The 23,424-nt window shown below is 39.7% G+C and overlaps 1 protein-coding gene across 1 annotated transcript in view; it reads right to left on the bottom strand.

Moving 5' to 3' along the window:
- The window catches only part of CNTNAP5 (contactin associated protein family member 5), a gene marked incomplete at both ends in the record, with an annotated part of 283,999 nt that overhangs the window by 60,460 nt on the left and 200,115 nt on the right, over nucleotides 1-23,424 (bottom strand). The window lies entirely within an intron of this gene.

Below are 23,424 nucleotides of genomic sequence, written 5' to 3'. Positions count from 1 at the left end.
TCTTCATGTTATTTTTTTTTTCCCCCGAAATCAAACTGAGTTAAGCAGAACCGAATTTGTTAAATATTACATCTACACATCTTACTGATGAAAAAGTAGAATAATTTACATTTATGCTGTTTTCAAAGGAAAGATTCAGATATCAAGAGATAGTGAAAAGTGGGAAAATATTGATTGTAGAATTGCATAAAGCAATCAAAGCCAATTCTTTGTTACAGCACTCAAAAACTTAAAATATCTGTTTGCAGTAACCGTTTCAACAATACCAAATCCTGCAAATAGCTCACCTGATGCATTGAACAGTATGTGAAACAAGCAGTTAGCAGATTTTTAAAAATTTATATATCTGCGTATATACACACACACACACAAAGCAATTTCAACCTGAATAATTAAATCCAGAGGCCAACCCAGAGTATAAAATATGATCTCAGCTGATCCATTTTTAAAAGGCTTTTGAAAAAAAGGAGAAAGGTGTAAGAATGACAACAAAGGAAAACTGACTCAGTATTTTTTTGTAAGAATTTACCAAGGTCTTCTTTACCCATGCTTGATATTTTTGCAATCACAGCATTTTTGTAGCCTTTTATATAAGTATTTTAAACATTAAATTGAAATAAAATCAATTTCTTCCCCTTAAGCCTTTGCAGGAAAAAAAAGTGTTCATGATAAATCAAATAAAAAGTGTTTACAATAATTCTGGCCAAAAATTATGGATAGATTGGAGAAATATTCTGTATTTAGTGAATAACATGCAATTAATATATTCTTAGAGGTGGTCTGTTCATTCAATAGGTTAATGGTTGTCCTGGTTAACTCCAACTTGGCCAGAACCAGGACAACAGTTTACTTCTTCAGAACCTGTATTGGTTTAAACAACTGCTCACACCACTGGAAGGATATGCTTAATAACAAAGTGGGGAGAACTCAGGCTGCACAGCATTAACTGGTGTGTGCTACCCATTCTTTGTAGTTGATTCTGAGATTTAACAGAGAAAAAAAAAAGTTCTTTGGTTTACAGCCCCCAGTGAAGGTCTCATAGTTCTGCCCCAGCCACCCAGAGGGAAACAACACCTGGTGTCCAACGTTGCAGGATCTCTGTACTCCAAAAAAACCCTTCTGATTTTAACTCAGGATCAGGTTTTCTTGGGAAAAAAAAAAAAAAAAAGAAAGAAGAATATATGTAACATGGGCCAGGAAAAAATGGGAATCCCCAATGACATGGTTCCTTTGGACATCATTCGCTGTGTGAGCCAGCGAACCATCCAGCTGTTTTTGTACCATACTACTCCCCCTTCCACATGAGCACACAACCTGGTTTATGCCTGGCTCTTCTCTTTTCAGTACAGCCGTAACAACTATCTGATACTTCCTACCTTTTACCCAAAATCTTCCCCATGGCAATTGTGCAATGCAGTTTTATTGCCCTTTTTCCTTCTAAAACTGTAACCCACATACCACTACCTTAATTTTCAGAGATGGCAAACACAACTGCATTGGAAATCACAGCTGATCAAACACCACAGCAAAAGAGACACCCTTGTGTTTTAAATAGCAGCGGTGCCAGTGTTAAGATTCTCACTGAATTTGACTATAATTTCTGGACAGATCCAGTAACCCTTATTCAGAGCAGCTGTCTGACAGTGAAGTATTCCTGCCAATGTCAGCAGACCTACCCCTGGGCAAAAGTTACCTGTCTGAAACTCTGTAGCTAATTTTAAAATTATTTTTTAAGTGTAGCTAGAAAGAAGGGAAAGAAAGGCAGAACTTTGACTTTGTTGACAGTCCCAGACTGAAGTAATTGCTTAAAAAAAGAAAAAACCTTCATGCAGCAGCATTTGTCCACATCTCTCTCAAGCAGAGAAACTGCATCTCTCTCTAGAGCAGCTGTTATCACAGTGTGCTCTGTGCTTCCTGGAGCTGTTGAGGTATTCTCACAGATGAGAATGGGAGGAAATAAGGTAAATAAACAAGGACCTTTGATTCTTCTAGATTGAACAGGAGGCTAACGAGGAGAACTGCTGAGCTGCAATGACAGAGTTGGGCCATTGCACACAACAGCACTTCAGTAAAAGCAAGATCATCATCAACCCTTTGAGAGGCAGATCTGAAGATGGGCATAAGGATTTCACACCCAAACACTTTTACATACTGAGGAAGATTCAATCTATATCCAAACTAAAATTTTATGCCTCATGAATGTCTCTGCTGAAGGCCAAAGAAGACTGAAAATATTATGAGTATTTGCTTTCTCTTCAGCCAGCTCAGGCTGGGTTGTTTTTTCAATAAATTTCTGGCCAAGTGACAAGTTTCCCGAAAGATGCAAGTGGGACTCCAGCCATCAAGAGAAACTATGGGAATAGCTGAAGGCATGCAGGTTAGGAAGAAAAAGCAACAGCAGCAACAAAACAACCCAAAAACCCAAATCACAGAGAATATTGCAGCTTTTAGAGAGAAAGTATCAGCTTTGAATCCCCAGGAGTTTTGCTGAAGATGGACTGGATAGTCTACCTGTTGAAACAAAACATTTTACCTTATTTACTTTATCTCACACATGCTAAGCTCAGCTTCACTTGAAATCTGTCCCTCTTGCTTTCAACTTATTTTCCTCTTCCTCCTTCCCTTTCCCATTTTTTATTTAGCTACTTCCTTCAGGGAAATTCAGAGAAACAACCCCTACATCACCTTAACAGATAGGCTTGTAACATTGATGCATAACCTGACACATCCCTCCTTTGTGCTGGGACCTGACACCTGTCAGTGGCCTGAATTCAACCGCAAGCGAACAATAACCACAGATAAACCACAGCAGGCTCCAGAATGACCCTGCCTGGGCCAGAGAAGCAGATTCTGTTCAGCAGATGTCCGGACCCTTTTTGCTATGTCATAAGTAGAGCCAGTTGAGAATAATGGCAATAAGATGATGCCATCATTTGTTGTCCTCACACCAATCATTCAGCTCCTACGCGTTCATTCTCATCCCCCTTCACCAGTACCATCTCATCCACCTCCACCAGAAGGCTGCCTCCTGTGGTGGCTCAGCACAGTGCCCAGGGCAATAGACTTTCACTCCTACTCAGTTCTTCTGTATAAAAATAGTGAGTAGCAAGCAAGAAGTGCTTAATTAACAGATTAATAAACAAAAGATAACAAGATCACATCATTCCCGTCCCTGTGAAAATGCCACAGGGTAATGAAGGATCACACATGATTAAGACCTGGGGTTCTCTGTACCTGTAGCAAACCAATGCTCTGCAGTGGCTCTCTAGGGATAAGGAAGACAACAGGAATGACACTGGAGCTAGTAACTGTCTGTCAATGTCCTAATGAAGTCTTACCCACATTAGTTTATTAGCTCACTGTTCAGGTGGCCTGATTTTAGATCACTGTATACACACCACTCAGACCGGGGGAAAGCTTGGATGAGATGAGTGTGTTTACACAGATCATACGCTTTTATTCAGAGCTTTGTTTTTAAAGTGTTTTATAACGGATGTGAAAGGGCCACAGGGTAAGGAGAGACAGCTGAACTTATGTACCTTACAACCTTCTATAAGGTGAGAGTAGTTGTTTATCATAGCAGTTTTTATTCTTACCTACTAAGTTTCCATAGAGAAAAGCAATTTCAGAGCCTAGAAATAACATTTCAGAGGACAGGGGGAAACAGGTGTCAAAGACTATGAATGGAGCATCAAACTATCAACCAATGTTCATGTGAGACAACAACTTGCACTGAATTGTAAAAACACTCTGAGCAACTGTCCCAAGAAAGACTGCCAGGAAGAAATACTTTGCAGCTCATGCATTTGCTATTATTTTCCAAGGATAAGAAAGGCCAGACTCATCAACTGGAATAAACACATGTGGCTCCAGTGAAATCAGGTTATTTGTGCCAATTTGTGTTCACTGAGCATTGGGTTGTTCACAACAGCACAGGACAGTTGATGCTGGAACAGACCTCTTGAGACCTTCTAGTCCAGCCCTCTGCTTCAAGCTGTTGTGACACACATTTGGATTGTAAGAATTCCATAGACAAACTCTGTGGCTGTCACTAAAACAGGTTAAAGCACCATCTGCAGGTACACAGGGACTGAAATAAAGGTCTGAGGGATCATTCTTAAGGGGGTTAAAAAAACAAAAATCCCTAATTATTTCTTCAATCCATTTATTCTTGAAAGATCCACAGTGACAGCTCAAGCTCTTGGGATAGGGCATGGATGAAGATTAACAGAGGGACCCTACCTGGAGCAATTTGGTGCAACAGCAGAGGTGTACAGCAAAGCCCTCCAACCCTCTGCACAGTTCCCAGTCTCATGCACTCTTGCCTGCCTACCAGCTTGAACCCTTCATCAAGAGACCCCATAAAAACCTAGGTCTACAGCCCGGCCTAATGATAGTCCAGAAGCCAGGTCGAATATCAGAGGAGGTTGGTCTAGTTTATAGAATAAAGTTTTGTGGAGTTAATGCAGTATTTAATCCAGTGTTTGCAGGAACCCACGGAAGGTTTGTTCAATCATGCCCACAGCAAAATGCAATTTGATAGACTAGAAAAAGAGAATAGATAAAATGGGGACATTTGGGACATTTAATAGGAGACTGGATAAGTTACAGAAAAACATGCTGTGGAAAGCAATCTTTCCTTGGTCCTCTGGGATAAACTACATACACTAATAACAGTTCTTCTCCCTCCACTTTATTTTGAAAAGTGTCTGAGTAAAAATGGAATTACCTTACTCGACAGAACTGTTTCCTGTATATGCAGTTTTACCTACCAGCATTCATAATGAGAAAAGTATCCTTATTATTACTTTGGTTTTTTCCCTCTCCTGCTCACACTGCACTGAGAAGTCCCTAAGTGAATGAAATAGACTATCTTCTGATTTGACAACCCTCCACAAAAGACAGATTAATTTTGTTCCCATCGTACTTGAGTGACAGCTTCTAGGACCAATAAAAACTAGATTTGGGTGTAGAGACTCTTTGTTAGCAAGATTGATTCACAAAGCGACAGGAACACACCTCGCCTTTCAGCTCCCGGGTTAACACAGCATGGGTGACAGCTAGAGAATAACATCTATTTACATGGAGTGAATCTGATCAGAAAGTCACCGTGACAATGTCATTTCCTCAGAGTGCCTTTTTGAAGTGTAACTGCTAACAGGTTCCTGTAAGTGTCTGATAATAACTACCGACTTTAAGATCAACCTAAGCCATGAAAGAAGTCAGAAAATATCAGTAAAAATGCTGATCATCTAAAGCAGAATAAACCTGAGAAAAACAGTCATAATAGAAAATAAATTAGAAGAAGTAATAACATATCTTTTTTCACTTTGAAGCTTCAATCCCAAATTAAATAATTGAGGGGATTTTCTTCAAACTGACAATAACAGTCACAAATATTACTTGGATGGTTCTTCTGTTTTGGAAAGAATCCTTTCAAAAACGAGATGTGAGGATCTCAAGTTCTCTGTAAAATTAATTGGGAAATTGAGCATCTTGGGTAAGAGAGAAATCCAGTATCATTCCCCATGCAGCTTTATATAAAAAGCCAGATGATTTGTTGTTGTTGTGTTGGGTTTTGGTTTTTTTAAAAAAAGGCAATAGAGCAATATATTTAAATTTATGCTAAACAGCTGAAAAAGTCCCTTTGCAGAGTATGCAATAATATTTGCTGTATTCTAAAAACCAAGTATTGTAAACAACCAAAAAAAGGAAACCAACATGCAGAAAAGAGTTCAGAGAATAACCCAGGCAAATTTATGAGACTCATACTAATTATGAGCCAACAAGGCAGATTGGAAAAGCAGAGTCAAAACCATGCTCTTAGCCTCTCCTCCTACCCTTCTCCTACATCCCCACTGAACTGAAATCTCAGAAGGCCAGCTGAACTGGATTGTTTAATTTTTAATCCCAAAACATGTTAGTTGGCAAAAGACAACACTCAGTTGTGCTCACCATGATCATAACAGCACCCATCTGGGCATCCAGTGAAGCAGTGGAGAAAGTCCAGTTTTAAGAGCTTTATCCAAAAAAAATAACCTCATCAAGCTGCATTCCAGTATCTCCGAGAGGCTACAAGCATTACTGCAACTCATTAAACTTCTTTATAGTCTGATGTGTTACAACACATTACAGAGCAATGGTAAATAAATAACTGCTGATTTGACACTGCTTTCAACTGCTGAGCAATTTTGCTTTCCTCAGTGTTACAATTAATGTCAGCAGCTAATGCCTTAAGTGGTGGAATTGGAAACTCGACTACAATAAACAATTGCAGTCAAGTTTCAGCTGAAGGATATACCCAAACTGCAGCATGGCGTTTGTTCAGCTGTCCCAGTCTCAGGCTGCAATTACAGTTCTGTTGGTCAGAGCAGCAGGGGCATCATTTGTCATCCTAAGGAAGGCTGGAGTGCTGTGAAATTGGGCACTTTGGAAAAATGCAGCTGTAGCAGAACATATGTATAGGCAAGACCATGAAATGAACTGGCTCCAAGCCAGAATGTAAGGAGAAAAACAAGAGAATATAAACGAAAAAATTCATAGAATACTGTACTCAGAAGATGTGCCTATTGATATATCCTGACCAGCTTTAAAGGTCAGGATGACAACAATCTGTCTTCTCTGTGGAACAGCTTAATCAATTTGCAGCTCTTTTTTCTTCACCCTGTTAGCAATGAGTTTACATCTTTCAAATAGATCTTCTATTTAGTTTTTGCTATTTAATTGGTCTCAGGTTCCTGTGGATATCTCTATACCACTGTAGCAAACAGAAGGATATATACAAGGGGGTGTGTATATATATTCATGCACAGGCTGTACTGGAGAGAATATGAACTGCTCAGCTATGGTCTGTAGCTCTACTATCACTGACAGAGATTATTCAGCTCAACAGACAGTTTTCTGCTCCTGGATCAGAAGGAAAAACTCCACTGCAGCTTTACCACAGCAGTGAACTCTGGAATAGGCAGAAGCTACAGAAGAATGACAACCATGGAACCAGTAGAGCCAACAGTCCTTCCTCTTGGAACTGCATGGAGACACCAACTCCCTCCTTCACCATGCACGCACACGCACACACACGCACACACACACACACACACACACACACAGTGCAGAGCTGGGCTGGGCACTTCAGCAGCTCTAGGAAATGCATCAGCATCAGAGAGTCAGACACAAGGCTTAACAGTTTCAGAGACAGCACTTCCAGTCCTCAAGGCTAGATCAGGGCATCTTATCCCAACTCAGCAGAAGATGACCTGGCCTCATTCATTGATTTCTTGGCAGTACTGGAGCATAGCTCTTGACTTGAGAGAACTCCAGCTGCCACATCACTCATGGCAGGTGCAAGGGGCATATCAAATACTTTTTTTCCCTTCTCTTTCCATTGAGCGTACAGTCAACAAGGTTACAGTCCATATTTTCACAGTAATTAATTTTGTGTTCATTTCAACTAATTTTCAGCACTTAACTGAGATGGTTACATCTATGTGCCTTCTGCATTTAATGGTGAAGGACAGAACCACCAGAGCCATTCAGTTAATCTACAAGCTTCATGAAGTAAGAATCAAGATCTTTACCCAGAACATAACTTTCTACCACAGGACTTTCATCACAGATGATGAAAGACTAAACTTTCTTGTGGGCTGTATCAAGGCTGTGAATCAAAATCCTACAAGATCATCACATCCATCACCATCTTTCCTTCTAAAAGTAAGGCTCCTTAATTGAACATACCTTCCTCAAAACAAGTATAACCTACTACAGATTCTGTCTACTACTAGTTTGGAGGGACGTAGGCTTTTCCCTCATGTAGTGATGCTTAGGGGTAAAAAATACAACTGAGACAGGTAAGTCTTTCTAAGGCTAGTGTAGGATTTTGGCAAGGTATATATTAATGTACATTGCTAGAGTTTTCCAAAAGCTATGCAAAAAGTGACTGGTCTTAATCACTTCCTTTTAACAGTCTACATCATTTGCCTGCTTTCTTTTCAAGACAGAGCCCCAGGGGGACAGGGGTCAGAGGAAATGAAGCCATGGATGAGAACAGATCCAACACTCATATTTTAGATTCAGTCTCAGATTGGAAAAAATAGGAATCTCTGAAGGGAAAACTATTTTTAAGAGTACACAAGAACCTCTATCTCCAACCTCTTCTCTCTAACACAATGCCTTCATGCAGTTGCATTAAAGAATTAATAAATATAAGTTACACATGTATGGCTGTAATACACTCCTAAGGCTTATGCTTTTCCTCACATCTGAAGAGCAGAACAAATGCACACGTTACCCTGATGTATGCTTCATTTTAGAAGACTATAGAAACAATCAGCAATATGCAACCTTTTATAAAGAAAAGTGACAACTTTCCCTCCTTGCCCTCATCTCAGCATTGCTTCTTTTCTCCCCTCACCGTCAGACAAATTAGTTTGGCAAAGCTGATGCTGTGCTGTGTATTTTCTTCCACTCACATGCAACCTGTCAAGATAAGGTGCAGATGCAGAGATTCACATAAGATGCTGCTATATTATGCAGCAAATTCAGAGATACAGAAAATTGATGGGAGTAAAGGAAGCAACTCCCTGATACAGGAAGACAGGCATTTGTCTGAATTTGGGTTTCTTTTCTCTTCCTCATTGTGACTAAAGGTTTTAACCGTACAGCTTTACTTTTAAATAAAATACATAAATGACTCCCAAACAGCTGGCCTACTTAACACTACTATGTAAACATCTGTTCACATTCATGCATGCAAATAAGTACATCAACTAGCAAGTCTCTTAGGCTCAGATTAGTCTTTATCAAGTCCTCCCAGAAACCACTGGGGTGGAGGCCAACAACTGTGTGAAGGCAGAGGAAAGGGAATTCTTAAGCTTTTTTTGGAGCATTGATCCTTGGAGAAAAGATGGATGATGGAGAATATAAAAAACCCCTCAACTCCCATGCTTTTTATTTGAAAGTGTGTTTGCTTTAATGGAAGTTTTCTTCCCTGCCTCTTTGTGGCAGTTTCCTACTTCCATCACATATTTAGCAGCTTGTAATATAAACGGATATTGTGTCAATTTTTTTTATTCCCTCATATTCAAACTTACTTTTGAAAGTGGCAAGGATCCCAGGCCTTCTCCTGTTGAACTAAATGGGATTCTTGACATTGACGTGAATGGAAACAAGGCTAGGCCAGCTATACGCCTCATTAGATAAGGGATTCTACAGCACCCTCTAAAATTCTGCTGAACTCTCCCTTTCACGCAAATAAAGCAGGTAAACTCAAAGGCCATGAAATGTCACTATTACATTTAGACACTTAAACTGAGGTACCTGATGAATTAGCCATCTTCTTGCCAGGCATCTTAGAAAACTGCAGCCCTCGAGGGATTTCCCCCGGCCGTTACCACTTATTGCAAAGTCAAAGAGAGAAAGCTAAGGTTATTGTTTTGCCCGTGGAATCAAAATATGCTGAGAGAGCATGTTATTCCCCAGACTTACGGGTTTATTGTGTTTCTAATTCACACCTAAGGTCACCATATGTCAAGTGAGTATGCATTCCGCTACCATGCCTACTGTCATTATTTTAACTCTAATGTTAAATAATCCTGGAACAATACTGTCTCAGAAACAGCGTCATTTAGTGCTTGAAGCAGAAGACTGTTCTGACTAAAAACGGAAAATTAAATGTTGTGGTGCCACCTTTGGGTTTTTTAGACTCTCCAAAATCATAAAAGTCAGTCAATCACTCTAAACCTTCATTTTCACACCAGAAAGCCAAAGAGCTAAAAGCCCTGAATAAATGAAATAAACAAAACTAGTACAGCAACAGCTGTCTTGTTTATTGAGAAAGGTTAATAAATGCATCAATCTTTGATCAAATTTGATACAGCATTTAAAACTACAAGATGAAGCTTGATATCAGTTTGTTGTGTCCCGATACAATTATGTCACGATGACAATGATTTCTTCTGCATAATGCATTAATGTGAATTTGACCACACAATTGTCATTTCTTGTCATTTAAGTAGTCTTACAGTTAAGCAGCCATAATTGTCCTTTGGGTGTTATCTTAAATACATTAAAAAAGAAATTGAATGCTTTCACCACATTATAGCTAGGACACTTTTTCAAAGCTAATTTCTAGGTCTGTGAATTATTCATAATACACTTCAAACAGGCTCTTCTGGATAAGGTAATTGACCTTGTCTGCATGAAGCACCTACTACCTTGCCTTGGGATAATTAAATCTATGATGTGGTCCATTATTTAAAAGTAATGTCTTTTCATTAGGTTAGGCAATATATTATCACTCAACTAGTCACCTAATTCTGCATTTGGAGCATTCAAGTTTTCACTGTTTTGTCATGGGTTACACTCATCATAGCACTACCTCACATTAAGTAGCATGGTATAACGGTAAGACAGTGTTCTCTTGATACATGGAACGTTAGTGCTTTGAGGACTAAGGTTCCAAGATTTACCTCTGTATCTACAACCTCAGTTGGCTGTGTGTTCTTCCATGGGTGAAAGTAATAGTGTGACTATTCAGTAAAAACCAGCGTGAGGTCAAAATCAGGTACAAATAATGTACCAGGTGGTGATAGCTAACCAAATTCACATACTGTTCAATGGAAACAGTTATATGTGGTTGAAGGGTATGCTAAAACACATGTGTTGAGTTCCATTATCTAAACTAGATCAGGTACTTCTACAGAGTTTTATTTTGCTTTGTAGAAAAACCCTTGGTTGGTCTCCCATCCAAGGATGCAATTAGCAATACTGGCTGTTGCCCAGACAGGCTCTAAACCATTTCAGCCTTCCTTGTAACAGATTACTAGGATTAAATTCCCCACTAAATAGTCTCTCAAATGATGATGCTCAGTGAAGACCGAAGTAACCAGGGTGGTTTTTTGTAAGTACGTGGATTGAAAGCTTCTAACAGAGAAAGACAAACAGTTGCGCAGACAACTCTTCCCTGTGCTTCAACTACTTTGAACCACTTTAGCAAAATAAAGCAGCTCTGAATCTATTTTAGTCAGTCACTGACAAAGTCCTCCTGCATGGGTAAATTCTTGAGTGGCACAGTGATCTGAGGAAGCTCCTGAATCAATCCTTTTTCTGGGTCTGAAAAATGGCTAGAGATGGTATTCTAATTTATATTGCACCACTCCAGTAGCCAGGCTTCAAGATGCTACTCCAGCCTCCTCTACTTCAGTTGTGCAGGGTATACCTGTCTATTCTATTACAGGAACACAGATTTTTCAGCCCATCTGTGCTGAAGCGTTTAGAGACTGATCATAATGCAGCATTAATGAGCTATGGATGAATTTGTTGGCTTCTCTGCAAATCAGAATTCCTACAATATTTCTGTGGTTTTGTACTTTGTTTGAAACTGAAGTTGAATTTAATGAAGGATGCAATAGCTAAGGAGTTAATCCAATATCTTACTTGCCTAAGTCAGGCTAAATATACTGATCCTGCATATCTTTGAGCATTGTGGGTTTTTTTCAATTCAACCATTTGATATTGTAGCTTCTCTCAAGCTGTCCATTAATAGAATGTTATGATTCAACGCTATTCAATGCTTTTTAATCATGTTATACAAACACAGTTCAGCCTAGGAAATGTTTATCTTGATTAGATATTGTCTGAGTGTTCACTTAAAATTATGAAGCATTGTTTCAGAGCAGAATTAAAGACAAGGGCATCAGAAAGACTTCAAGGTGTTAAAGGAAACGTTCACTCTGAAGACCTCTGGCTGAATTCCTATTTGCATGAATATTCAGGAACAATCTGTTCATGCCTCAGGAACATTTCTGCAAACACAAAAATCTCGGTGTTGTGGTCCAGAATAATATAAAAAAGCATTATGAAAATTATCAATGTGAAATTGAAATGAAATCCCAGTAGGACAGGAAAGAAATAGCTGCGATTTATCATTTTCCATCAGCTAAAACAAACTAGCCAAGGAAAGCATTGTTCTAAGCAAGATTACCTGCAATTGGCCTGTCTGTGAAATCATATTTCATAACGGTCGACTGCTTTCCATTGTGTAACCACAGTTGTGTACTATACATCGATAGCTCCTGTCACTATAATACAATTATGTTTACCCATTAGTTTCTGCTTTTGTGCCACAACCCAGCAACTACAATATTGCAATGGTTCTAATGGTCTGTTTCACTTTGTTCATTTACCTATTAATTTTGGCAATGGCATATTTCATGGAACATAAATTTCATCCTCTGAAAACATAGCAACCTGTAGTACAATATGGTCAGACAGATTCTGGAGCTTTGTACAGAAGTAAAATGAATTGTCCAGGGTGGCATTTTGGAAAGAACATACCTCTCTCTGGAGGCATCGGTTGTATCTAAGGTGATTACTTCAGCAGTAATAGGATGTAATTATTCACTCAATAAAATTCTGCCTCTATTAAGTAGGTACTTCTAATGTTCTGCAGATTGACTGGTGGCCGTAGCCTGTCTCAGAGAGGCAGTAAACAAAATGCAACACAATCTCTTTGTCTGAATCCAGAACATAAATGTGCAGGGGGAAGAAAGTGACCTAGAAAGCTGGCACTGCTTTGAACCTGGAGGCTCTGGGAAACAAGACCCCAAAACAGAAGGATGTTCTGCAGTTCAGCAACAGATAATAAAATGGCATAACAAATGGACCAAACTGACTTTTCATAGCCAGAGACAAAGCCAAAAGGACCTGAAACAGAGCCTGCTTCTGGAGAATACAACTTGTCCTAGAATCCCACCCTTTGCTGTTAAGTTAGCATTCAGTCAGAAGATCTCTCTCTGAGGAACAGCCCTTAAATTTCTGCCAAAACAGTTTCATCTGGATAAAAGCTGAGAGCTTGTAATTGCAGTGACAATGAGAAGCAAACGTTCACATACAGAAAGCCTTTAACCTAACAGGAAAAAGTGTCACCAACACTAACTTGCCTTGCACCACGCCTGACAATGATCCACATATCACAAGAAGTTAACTACAGTCAACCTTCACTCTTCTTTTTCTCCTAACCTATCTGCACAAGTATGCAAGCACATACTTTCCCAAAAAGAGAGCACTCATGTATATCAATAGATAATGGTATGGACTGTACTGACCATTTGAATCAACAGCTAGAAGAGAAGTTAGTATTCAAAATAAACATATCCTATAATTGATGTTACTTTTTCCTCCAGAAACACTTCTCAGTTCTCTGCTCATTTTATAAAAAATTCCATTATAGGCAGGGAGTCATCACTAAAACAAACCTGTCAGACCTGAGTTAGGTTCACCAATAGAAAACTGAGAAAAAGAACAGCCAGGAATCATTATCATCTTTTCTTTCCTACCAACAAGTGCCATGACCAACATTTTGATTGCATTGGATGAGACAGCCTGAACAAAAAGCTGCACAGAAAATGGCTACTGATTGCAGACTAAGCTACAGGGAGCACTTTTCATGCACTATTAATGTAAATATATTGGAATCACTACATGTTGTAAATTAGACATGTCATTTTAAACTTTTTTTGGCAAACCAAATATACAGAGAAAGGAGGACATGGAACTAAGCACCCTGGATAAAGAAACAGGCAGCACGTGAAGCAGTCAGGCACTGAACGTAGCACTGCAGCAGGTGTCCAAAGACCTATAAAAGCCTGATAGGTACTGATGAAGCTCAAAGGAGTTTAGGTTGTATATGTAGTTTAAGTTTTTGTTCCTACACTAAGGAGGAGACAGACATTTGTGTATCTGGCATGGTGAGAAAAATACATGCATCTGCATTCTATTTTAGCTCAAATTAAGATTTTCTTCTAGTACTGGACACTTAGAGTCAGCAGAAACTTTATAGCACTCCCTAAAACCTATTGATTCTAGTGGGCTTTAGATCTGAATCTCAGCCTGGTTTTCTAGAGAAACAAGACAGATCAGAACGTGCTACATGAATGTTCATGCACACATGTCCATTGTTTAAGTAACTCATGAACTCACTGGCCAATTACAAGTACATATGACTGAGAAATCTGTTCCTACAGGTTTCATGTACTGCCTAAGAGAAAAACCAGATGTCCTCCTAGTACTCAGCCTAAGAAAATGCAATGAATTTTAAATCACTAGTAGATCTCAGATGATCTATGCAGAAGCACAACACCAGAGCACAAAACTGTAGGGAAAAAAAGCATCATTTATTAATCCACTATTCATTGAACTATTGTTTTAGAAAAGTGAACAAAAAAAAATATTCTAAACTTCCAAAGAATCGTTAACTTAAATAAAATAACCAAAATTGTATAGCTGGGAGAGGTGCTGTTCATTAGGCAGCATAAGAACATCAGTTTAACAACTTCCTGTTTACAAAGATATCTAAAGTAAATTGGAAGTCTCACTTTCAGTTGCATGTACCTCTGCCTGGAAGAACTCGGGCTGAACACATAACCTTAAGACAGTTACAGTAAGATTACTGGGATCCCATCCTAGTAGTTTAGGCCTGCTTCAAATAGCTATAATAGGGGTAATTTCTGAAAACAAGGGTGCTGTTTTTTAACTGCACAGAGTTTCCTCTTGCCTTTTACAAAGTAAGACAACATCCTTATTGTACAACCACACCATGTTCTACAATCACAGGTATGACCAAGGACCTGGTAGAATAGTTCCAATGATAAGTAAGTAGTGCATGTAAGAACATCTATGAATGGTGGGATGAATTCTAGCATTGAATTGGCATTACTGGAGACAGACTCTGATTATGAATCCCTGCCTGCTGAATTTGCCTCTGTTCAGACCCATACCTAGATTCAAAACACTGTGACTAAACTAACACTTTCTGAATGCATCACAGACGTTCTCGGGTGAGCTTTTCTTTCCTCAAGTCATCTATGAACAAAACAGAGAGGGCTGTCCATATGGCATCTGAGTGTCTAATAAAGAAAGTAGGCTTGAGGCTCTCACATCTCTCCCTTTATAATCAACCACTGCAGCAAAACAAAACACAGATACTGCCTAGGATATGAAGAGGAAGAGATCTGGATGCTTTGAGAGATGCTTGAGACTGGTGATACTATTCCTGCACAGAATCACAGCTTTTTCTCCTTACCTGGCTGAATATACCAAATACCCCATTACACCTCACCCAAAAAATACCATTACCTCCCTTGTAATTTAGTAGGTACATAAAAATTCACAGAACGAAGCTGTCCTTGGTGAATCCCTGTAATGATGCTAAGTGATTCACTAGAAGAAACAAATGTACCTCCAAGGGTTGAAATGTTCCCTCTTCCACTGGCAGCACAAGAGCAAGGCACAAGAGGCTCCTGTATAAGTCTTACACAAAGTGGAAGACTTCAGAGATGTTCATCTCAGAGGATGACCATTCATGGTCCCTTTTTGTTGCTGGACAAAAATGGTCATTGGTTTTAGGGTGGTATTTTCAAATAGAACTAATAGTTTATATCAGTTTCAGGCAAAATTGTCATCAGTAGCAGCCTGATGCCTCAATTTTCTTCTCTGCTAAATGAGGTAAGAAATCTACCTTTACAGGAGGAGTGCATAGATTAATTGGCTAACCTTTCTAAATGCTAATGTACAATCTAAAAAAAAAAAAAGTTTTCTTCTGGGACTTTTGAATTCTGCTCCTGAGAGCAAAGGAAGAAGGCTCTTGATGTTGCTTTGAGTCCTGGGCAGCTTGGGTGGGAACACACCCCTCGGCTAAACCAGTCCCCATTAAAGCTCGAGCCTTTCTCCTATCAAAGGGGCTTGGAACGAATTCAGGCTCAAAAGCTTTTTCATTTTTGTTCTCAATCTTTCTGGCCCAACAGATATGAAAAAAGCTTCTCTAAAGAAAGTTTTAAAAGGGTTATTTTCTTTCAGGTCACCACATCTCTCTAGCTACTTGTCAAGTCTCAGTCAGATCTGATCCTCCCCAAATCAGTCTGGGTTGGGGGAATGGTAAGTATTCTCAATTGCTTTTAGATGCTTCTTGTGAGGGGAGGTACACAACTATTTTTTCCCACTGATGTCTGGAGACATTTTCTCCAAGTATGTTTGCTTACTCTATATTTCAGGGGTCTTTCTTTACAAAAGAGAGTAACAGATATTTAGAAGATCTACTTTTATCTTCCCCTTAACATCAGATGGTTCATATAAGCAAAACATGGAACTAAATACTCCTAGGGAAAGCTCTAGTTCTGTTGCTGTTTGAACACCAACCACAAAGTAATCTGAAAATACAGCCTTCAGCTGATCTTCATTGTTTCTTTTCTCCTGTCTCTACCTTCACACCCTCAAAAATAGAAAGTACATTTCCCATAGGCTATCTTCACACTGTAAGGAGGGTAAAATTCCTGGACTTCACATTTACGAGTAACAAATCTGAATCTACTCCGATCTATACCGAATAAAAACGACTCCTTTTTCCATAGGTTTACATTTTCTGTTCTTCTAATTGCTCTATATAATTAAATTATGCCATTGTTCATTTCATGCATAGCCTCTTAACACCTCTGTTTTTCTGGATAAGTCAGACCAATTAAAGCAAAATCAAAGCATATGGGCTCTGGGCCATTCACTTGCTCCATCCCATCTTGATTTCCAGCAGGCACTTTGCTTTACACATACTTTTTTTTCCCCCAGATATAAAAATGGAGTAAAACCCAAAACATACATAAAACTGAGAGATTACAGGCCCAAGTGCTTTGGTATCCTCAAAGATAATGCAAATAGAAATGTGAATAGAAATGCTTCACTCATCTGGCATCCTGGTAGAAGAGGTCAGCTGAGAACCTTTCTGCTGCTATGATTTACATCTGCTATTCTCTGGAATCAGAAAACATCACACTCTGCACTGGCCCAAATTTGACAGAGAAATTAGTTTAATGTCAGTAAGATGGTTTGAGTCTAATGGAGCCCAAGATACTCAAAGTAGGACAGCTGAATGAAGCAGACAAATGGAAGTGTGATGAGAACACACTCCCTGCTGTGGCTCTAATGAAGGAGAAGGCACACTTTTCTGCTCAGGCAGCAGTACTGCTTGCTTTCTTGTATGGTGGACAGGTTGCTGTCACAGCTAATGACCCATTAATATAACAAACCATAGATTAGCTGTTTGTTTCTAATTGCCATTATTTATTTATTGTTAACAATATGCTGAGTCCTGCAAATTAAAAAAGACTATCACACTGCTTGTGATTAAGGATAGCCCGATAACTTTTTTTAATTCGTTCCTTCAAATTGTGTTTGCTTATATGACTGTTTGTGAATAGTTTATATGACTGTTTGTGAATAGCTTATATGACTGTGTTTCTGAAGTCAGAGTTATCACTGGGACATCTTTGGTTCTGGTACACATGTCCATAAAACTATTAATTTCCAAACTCTCTTATTTGGACTGCAGAATTCCTTGAATTCAAGTTTTCTTCATTACTAAGCTATAAGCACTTATATCATCCCATATTCTGTAGACAGAAGCAAACAAGCTCCTTCCTCACTACTCTATCAGCCCCCACCTCGAGAAGCATTTTTAAATTGATCTGACATACTGTGTCTAAATCAAACCTAGATAATGGTGCTTCAATGTTCACTGGACTAATCCCAAGAGACTCATGCCCTTCCAGCACCCCGTCAGAAGTAACATTAAAAACCTGTCCTCTCCTGGAGGAGAGCATGCCTTCCTCCCACTGTGCTAGAAGCCACACAGTCTATGATTGAGCAGAGATTTCTTCCCATGTCTTTCCCATTGCTTGGCCTCTTGGCTGCATTGTGGTCTCAGAGAAGCCCACCAGGAGTACAGGAGAAGTAACACAAGCAGCTGCCATTCCTTCCTTGGCAGCTATAGTACACTTTACCTGGCTGTCAGTCAGAAGGGATGGTATATGTGGAGGTAAGAAAAGGGTAAGAAATTAGGATAATAGTATTTCCATTGCCCACAGGTGCAAGCATGCTAGATGCCAAGTTACCTCCCCCAGAGAGCAGTTTTTTTATTCTGCTCAGACCACCCGCATTTTAATCATCAGCACACTTCTAACAAAATAGCATTTTTCAAAATGGTCTCTCAATCTCTCCCTACAAATAAGGGGGCAAGCTGCATTACTATGGCAATCTCTGTTCAAAAGTGCCTAAATATAGCGCAAGTTCTCTAAAACTGTGCTCGTGAGAAACTGTCAACAATGCCACTTTGGAGGGGAGAGACAAGGTGTGGTGGTGGATACACAGATGGCAAGACAATCATTCTCAAGAAGGGGATCCTAATTACCAAAGGGCAACTACAACATACCTATCCCACCTATCCCTTATCCTGCCACCTATCCACCACTCCCTTCAATCTAAACCACTTTTTGAGGGCAGACTGCCCTGTTCTGTGCTATTTTGTGCAATGACAAATAGTCTCCTGGTAATGCAGTAACAATTTAAAGTACCTGGAATGATATAAAGGAAATTATATTTGAAAGACATAAAATAATAGTGAGCAAAACCCCAAAAGTAAACGTCTGCTTGCTATGGGTCATCTTATATCGCTTCATGGTACACCTATGAAACAAAACTTTATCAGAACCCAGGTTTCACACTTCTTTCTCCATAAAGATTTATACTGCTCTAAAAAGTTGTCTCCTTGTCCAGTTGTAGATGCCTCCTCCCTGCCAGTGTTCAAGGCCAGGTTGGATGGGACTTTAGGCAACCTAGTCTACTGGAGGGGCTGCAACTAGATGACCTTTAAGGCCCTATGATTCTACAGTTGTATGATTATATGAAACCTTGGTGCAAACCATTCCTCAAATCACTGTGGGTCACTTCTGGTGAAAAAAAATAACTATTAGAACTAGTGAAGGTCCAAGAAGGGCAACTAAAAGAACTATAAAAGCACTGAATGAGTCAAAAACATTTATTCACTGCAACTGGCAACACCAGAACTCAGTGTACTGCATAAAACATTAGTTTAAAACACATTTAAATAAAAAACCCAAAACCTAGTTTTGTACACAGCAAGTGGCGAACTCCTGGAACTTGCTTTCCTAGGGGGCTACAGAGGGAAACAATATAGTTCAAAAAGTGATTGGACAAATCCAGTATCCACTATGGATCTGGGGTTCATAAAAAGGATTGGTAATGGCATAAACTCTAATGCCTGTAATAGAGCAAGTGTGGATGGTGGGAACATACTGAGTGATGTGCTGAAGACATCCAAACTTCTGTACTCACTAAGCTGCAGCCACCTTGCAGGACATTTCTTACCATCTTACGCTCTGACATCACTGGAGATCTCATCTGGAAGTAAAGAAGGAGCCTGCACAAATGAAGAGCTACAGGAACTTAGAGGGCATAGATAAAGCACCGCAGAACTGTCTCAGCAGCAGAATTAAGTCTAAACTAAAGTCTAAATTCAGAAATTAGGTCATAGTCCATTCTGTGAGGTAGCACTGCATCTTTACCCCCAAAATAACAGAGGTACAAAATGCAAATACAGTGGTTCACAGGTGAGGGAAAATAGCTGCCTGGCATAAAGGGTTGCAGACCCGGAGACAGCACGTGGCACAGCTCAGCACCAAAATACAGGTCTATCTGAGAGGCAGAGGGGAGAAGAGGAGGTGGCAACCTGGGTGCAAGTCATCTAAAATTGGGACTTGACAGATCTGAAGAGGGACACAGAAAGTTCAGGGAAGAGGTGCGTAGTTTAGGTTGGATATTTGAAGTCAAAGCTTGAAGTGACATGGTGTGAGAATTCTTCTGGAAAGAGAAACATAAGGAAGAAGGCAGGAAGAAAACTGCAGCTGAAGACATTTCTACTACTTTGATTTTTCTCTAGGACTGATCTTTTCTCAGTCCCTGCCTACACAAATGCGCTATGAACTTGACAGACTGTCAGCCAAGTATTGTAAAGCAAGCTATCCTGCCACTGATACAGCCAGCGCTGTGTTAAGTCCTTGATATGGTGCAAGTGAGACAGCTTCCCAAATGTTAAACCTTTGAGTATACCTACTACTTCCAGTAAACTGAACAAATTCAGTCAGAGCTGAAGGTTTGTTCAGTTAATGAAGTGTTTTCATAACTTCAAGCATTTTGTATACTGGCAGTTTAATTACACGTGCACCTATCCTTGTACACATACCTTTCTCCTAGGTATTACTGGAGATTCTCCACAAAGAAAGGAAATCAGAGCCCCAGGGGCCTAAATTACTTTTCAGATTCCCAGAATACAGATATAGCACATTGGGAAATAACCCATGCCTCCTATGCACCCATCTTCTCTCTTGCTAGCTTGCTTTGGTCTGTACTTCTAAGGATGAAGCTGTGGTAAAGTCTGCAATCTTTTACTAAGAGTGTGGAAGTCTTTCCTAATTAATGCCAACTGTCAGGTCTGCTCTGGTTATGTGGGTGTCTCCATCAGGCATGGAGAAGTCACGAGGGACTTACAATTTACTGGTCACAAATTAGAAGTTTAATTTACCAGCATCAGGAGAAAGCCAGCTATTCCTTTGATGAACAGACATCTATTCTGATGTTCACAAACCTCCTGAAAAATCTATCTGATGAAAGAGATGTACAAAAATGCAGTTCAGGGCAATTTAATTTTAGTTTTCAAAGACATGCTTGCAGCTAAGCCGTAGTATGACAGTGAGAACTGATAAGGCTGTTCCAGACAGCAGGAGGTGGAGATGAGTAAACTCCTTTGCCAACTGCCAGATTGCATGTCTGACACATTGCAGATGTAAATCCAAGTAACTCAATGGGGAGACTACACTGAATCACACCCACTGGGGCTGTGCCTATGTCTTCAGGGCAAGAGGTAGTAGGAAGAGAGGAAAGACAAATTCCTTGATATAAACTGGCACAATTTTATACAAGCCAGCAGCCTGTGCCTCTCTGAGGCAGCCCAGAGTGCCATGCTTCTCCCTTTGCCCAGACATGTGATTTTTTTTTCTTCCCCCCGCCCCCATATCGAAGCTGTGAAAGCCAAAATTACCACACAGAAACATGCACCTTTGCTGCAGAGTAACCTTATGAATACAAAGGGAAAGATAACTCATTCTATTGCTTCTCTGTGAAACGTGATAATGTCTACGTCCTGAAGACAAGGATCTGGGGGTTTGGTGCTACCAGCTGAGATATCCTAATCATGTGTTCCATCTCAGTAAAATAAAAAGAGTAACAAACATGAACCAAGCCCAGAAGTAGAGGAAGCTTGGAAATAGATTAGATTCTTCAAAAGAAGGAGAACTTTTATACCTCTGTCAAGACGAGATACACCTCTGGGAGATGCCCTTCCAGCATGCATTGCTGAGCTCAGTCCAGAGACATTAATGAGTAGTGACAGTCAGCAGGCTGGATTAGGTCATGTAGTGTTTCCTGCTGGCCTACAGATGCAGCATTGTCATCAATACATGTGCACTGTATACTAACTTCTGAAGGAAGATCCAAAGTGGGGTTCATTAACTGTAATTACACATTATGGTACTCTGGTAACACAGAGAGAACACAGTGCTTCAGGCACCCAAAAGCCCAGGCTGAATCAAGAAACAGAACCCAATAAATTTGATTTTTGTTCTCTTGCTCTGATCCCAAATCAAATTCTTTCCAGTCACTTCTGGGCATAAACAACACAGGTGACAATTTTCTGCAGGGAGTCCAGCAAGATGCCGTAGGATTATTCACACTTGTAGATCATTTTCAAGTTTAGAAATGGAAATTCTTCAAATCTTAGAACTCTTCAAGACACCTATAGTGTTCAGCACCACTGACTCTCTAGGCTCTTCTATAATACAGCAGCAGATCACCCAAAAAGGAAAATCATTTAATAGAGCTATTTAAGGCTTTGGAGATAAAATGCCTTTCTAACATTTAAAAACACCTAATACACAGCTAAGAACAAATTGCTACCCATATCTTGTCATTTCCAAACTCGAAGGATTTATTTTTGAGCGTGTTCCACATCTTGCCAAACTTACAGCCTTAGGCTACTGAGAAAGTTCAGGATGAAAAATGGAAAGTGTAATTAAAAAGCATACACAAGGAAGAAAAAATATGAAAAAATGATGGTGTGTGCCACATGCACAGCGCTGGATTGTAATTTTTGTTTTGATTTATCAGCTGGAGCTGTACTAAAGAGTTATGAGGCGTGCAATTCTTGTGTGGTCCACTGTCAGCACCACAGTGGCACAGCAGCAGCTGCAAGAGCACAGGCCAGGCTGCTGGACTGTATCCCTGTGTCCTCTCCCTTGAGGAATCAGTCACAGCTTTGGTCCTGGACACGTAGAGGAGAAGCTGCCTGTCAGGAGTCATTTTAGCCAGTCTGCCAGTTGGTAGGCGCTTTAGCCCTGATGCAGGAGAGTTTATATACTGTCAATTTATACAAGATTATCACTAATTTGTACTGTTTCATAGAAAGGAGAAACGGGTTTGCATCTTTAGGATATGTCCTTAGCTTTACAGAAGCAAAACATACAGGGGGCATCTCAAAATGCAGTCTCTACCTTTCCACATACACATGACCAAGTGCATCTCAGAAATGTATTAATATTTTGCCCTTCATATTTTGGAAATAATAACTGTGCAATTACATTTTTGTAACATGTCAAGACAGGTGTGGGATACAGAAGCCAGCAAAACTGAAAGTATTTGCAAGACATTACTTCCCCCTCTTCATGAGTAGCTATGCCTGCATTTTGTTTTCCCTTTGTGCTCTACCCTGGATGCTGATATTAACATTTCATTCTTTAAAAAATGATTAGCTATACAAGCAGGTTTTGGTTGGTAAATTCTGATGATAACAAAAGACATAATTCACAGGTTTTAAAAATAAACTGGCTGTAAGGCATTTGATTACTGGATCCATAAACACTCAGTGTTATAGCAACTTTGCTGGAACCAGGCGGGTTTTTGATACATCTCATTAGGCAATGTATTTTTAACACAATGGGAACTCCCATTGCAAGCTCCCCTTAAGGGTTTCCATGGGATTTTTTTCTAACCTACTAACAAATTTAAGAGTTGCTAACAATCAAAGAATCACCAGGACCAGACAGACATTACAAGTAATGAGATGAGACATTGAAGGCATTCAGCAGAAGCCTGTCTTTAATGTCATTCATCTCTCTGGATAAGCAAATGTAAAATCTGAACCCCAAGAGAGAGGCAAGTCGTAGGCAGCCATGCTGAGTAGCCAATGGAGTTTTGGTACCACAGAGACACAAACTGATTAGAACCCCTGTTTTATTGTTATTGCTAAAGTAAATCAGGGAAAAAAAAATATTCCTTCTATCATGAGGTAAAAGTTGATTTTGCTCCAGAAACAGGACTACCAGACACCCTAAATATCATATTCAGGACCGTGGGACTCAGAAGAGTTTACATCGCTGTTCTTCAGAAACATCATAAAATTCCAAGAGCAAGCTAGATGCCTTCTATCTTTAAAATACAGTTAAAACCAGTAAATGAATAAACACATCCAGC

This window comes from Gallinula chloropus (assembly GCF_964237585.1).
Source record: "Gallinula chloropus genome assembly, chromosome: 5".
NCBI classification, from domain to species: Eukaryota; Metazoa; Chordata; class Aves; order Gruiformes; family Rallidae; genus Gallinula; species Gallinula chloropus.
Note: the sequence above shows the minus strand (reverse complement) of the source record. Positions and strands in the feature narration are given on the sequence as shown.